Genomic DNA, 2504 nt, shown 5'->3' on the forward strand with positions numbered 1-2504 from the left:
TACTTCTCACATGCCCAATATTCAAAAATATATTAGTTTCATAATTATAAAACTTACTGTAAAATACCTGGATTTAAAAATATCAATGTAAAAAAAAAAAAATATCAATGTCAAGGGCTGGCAGATTGGCTCAAGTGGTAGAGCATGCCTGCCTGGAAAGCGTGAGGCCCTGAGCTCAAACTCCAGTACCAACAAAAAAAAAAAAGGAAAAAAAAGTCAAAGTCAAAGAAAGGTTGATTTAATTGTTGAGGTTAAAAGAGAGTAAAGAGACTTAATAATTAAATGTAAGGTATGCTGTTGGGTTGTATCCTGAACTGGAGGAAAATAGCTACTTAAAGCACCCTAATGAGAAATGTGCTAACAGTTAAATATGGACTGTAGATTAGATAATTGTATAAAAAGTCAATGATAAATTTCCTCAGTATATTATTGCACTTCAACTATGTAAGAGAATTCTTTGTGCTTAGCAAATACACACTGACATATTTGGGAGCAAAGTTGCCTGACATCTTGAACATACTTTCAAACAGTTCTGAAAAATATATACATGTATATGTACATCTAGAAAGAGACAGATCTAGAGAAAAGAGGGTTCTCAAAACAAATTAGGTAAAATATAACCTTTTGGTTCAGAATAATTAATCCAGCCAACTGATTTTCCTATGTACAGGCAACTGATTTACAAAGACACCAAGAACATATTATTAAAGTGCAGTCTCTTCAATGAATAGTGCTGGGGAAGCTAGAAATCCATATGCAAAAGAATGGAACTAGATTCTTATATCTTATTGGACACAAAAACCAACTCAAACTGAATCAAAGATTTAAATGCAAGCCTAAGAACTATTAAACTCCTAGAAGAAAACAACAGAGATGTCTCAGGCCATTGATCTGGGCAAGGTTGGTTTTTTGGTTTTGTTTTTTAATTTTGTTTTGTTTTGGATATGACCACAAAAGCACAGGCAATAAAAGCAAAAACGACAAATGAAATTATATCAAATTTAAAATCTTCCACACAGCAAAGGAAACAAGCAAGAGAGTAAAGAGACAACTTACAGAATGGGAGAAAATGCAGTGGATCCTTGATACCACAGTTTCTATGGGAGGTGATTAGATCGTGAGAGCACTAACTTCATCAATAGGTTAATCCATTGATGAGTTCCATACTGAATGGATTATCAGGAGATGGGGCCTGGTTGGTGGAAGGAGAACCCTGGGGTATGCCTGTGAAAGGTGTATTTCGTCTTTATCCCCTTTCTGTCTTTCTGCTTCCTGGCTCCCATGAGATGACAAGCTTTGCTCTGCCATGCCTTTCTACCATAATATGTCCTAGAAACAGTGGAGCCAGTCAACCATGTACTGAAATCTCTAAAATTGTGAGCCAAAGGAAGTTCTTCCTCCCTTAAGCTGCTATTTTGTCACAATGACAAAAAGCTAACACCGACATCATCTTACCTCAGTTAGATGGCTACCATCAAAAGCACTATCAAGAGTATGGATAGGGCTCTTTTGCTTTTGTCTGCCATCATGTTGTGTGTGTGTGTGTGTGTGTGTGTGTGTGTGTGTGTTTGGCCTGGCATCTCACCATGTATTCTCACAAGATGTTCAGAATCAAGCAATTCTGGTCAAGAAGCAAAAGCAAAATTGTCCCATTCCCCAGTGGATTCAGGTAAAAACTGGTAACAAAATCAGGTACAATGCTAAGAGGAGACCCTTAAGGAGAACCAAGCTGGCTCTGTAAGGAATTGTGAGAGATGATACACTATGCTCTTTTATGATCAGAAATCATCTTGGTATAAAGCTGGAATGTCAACACTACCTGGACATTTGGGTGTCTTAAATTGGAAATCTGACTCTTCTTTGATTACCTTAAGTATGGCTCAGTAATAAATATGTGAAACCTTGTGAAAAAAAAAAACAAAGAAATGTGGATAGGGCTGGTGGTGTGGCTCAGGTGGTAGAGTACCTGCTTAACAAGCTCAAACCATACTACCAAAAAAAAAAATTGAAAAGGGGAACCTTTTATTAGTGTATATTAGTCATATAAAATAATGGATTTCATTGTGACATTTTCATGCATGCATGTATATAAGGTATTTTAATCATATTTACCCACCCATGATCCTTTCTTGTTTCCCTTTCCCTGGTCTCTTGCCTCTTCCAAAATAGAACTCTTAATACACTAATGGTGGGAACGTAAAGTAGTACAACCACTATGGAGAACAGTATGGAGGTTTCTTTAAAAAACAAACAAAAAACTAGAACTAGAGCCACCATATGACCCAGCAATTCCAGTATTGGGTACATATCAAAGGAAAGGAAATCAACATGCCTTGTCCTCCCATGTTTATTGTAGCACTGTTCCCAATTACTGGAATCAACCTAAGTGACCATTAGCAAATGAATCAATGAAGAAAATGTGGTTCATACAAATATATAATGGAATATTACTGAGCTATAAAGGAGAATGACATCTGATCATTTTCAGCAACAGTATGAGCCTG

At 36.5% G+C, this 2504-nt stretch overlaps 1 pseudogene; it reads left to right on the forward strand.

Moving 5' to 3' along the window:
• The first annotated feature begins 1586 nt into the window (after nucleotides 1–1586).
• On the forward strand, nucleotides 1587–1741 carry LOC109694929 (large ribosomal subunit protein eL39-like; annotated as a pseudogene).
• The last annotated feature ends 763 nt before the right edge of the window (nucleotides 1742–2504 follow it).

The sequence above is a fragment of the Castor canadensis genome, chromosome 9 (genome assembly GCF_047511655.1).
Source record: "Castor canadensis chromosome 9, mCasCan1.hap1v2, whole genome shotgun sequence".
NCBI lineage: Eukaryota > Metazoa > Chordata > Mammalia > Rodentia > Castoridae > Castor > Castor canadensis.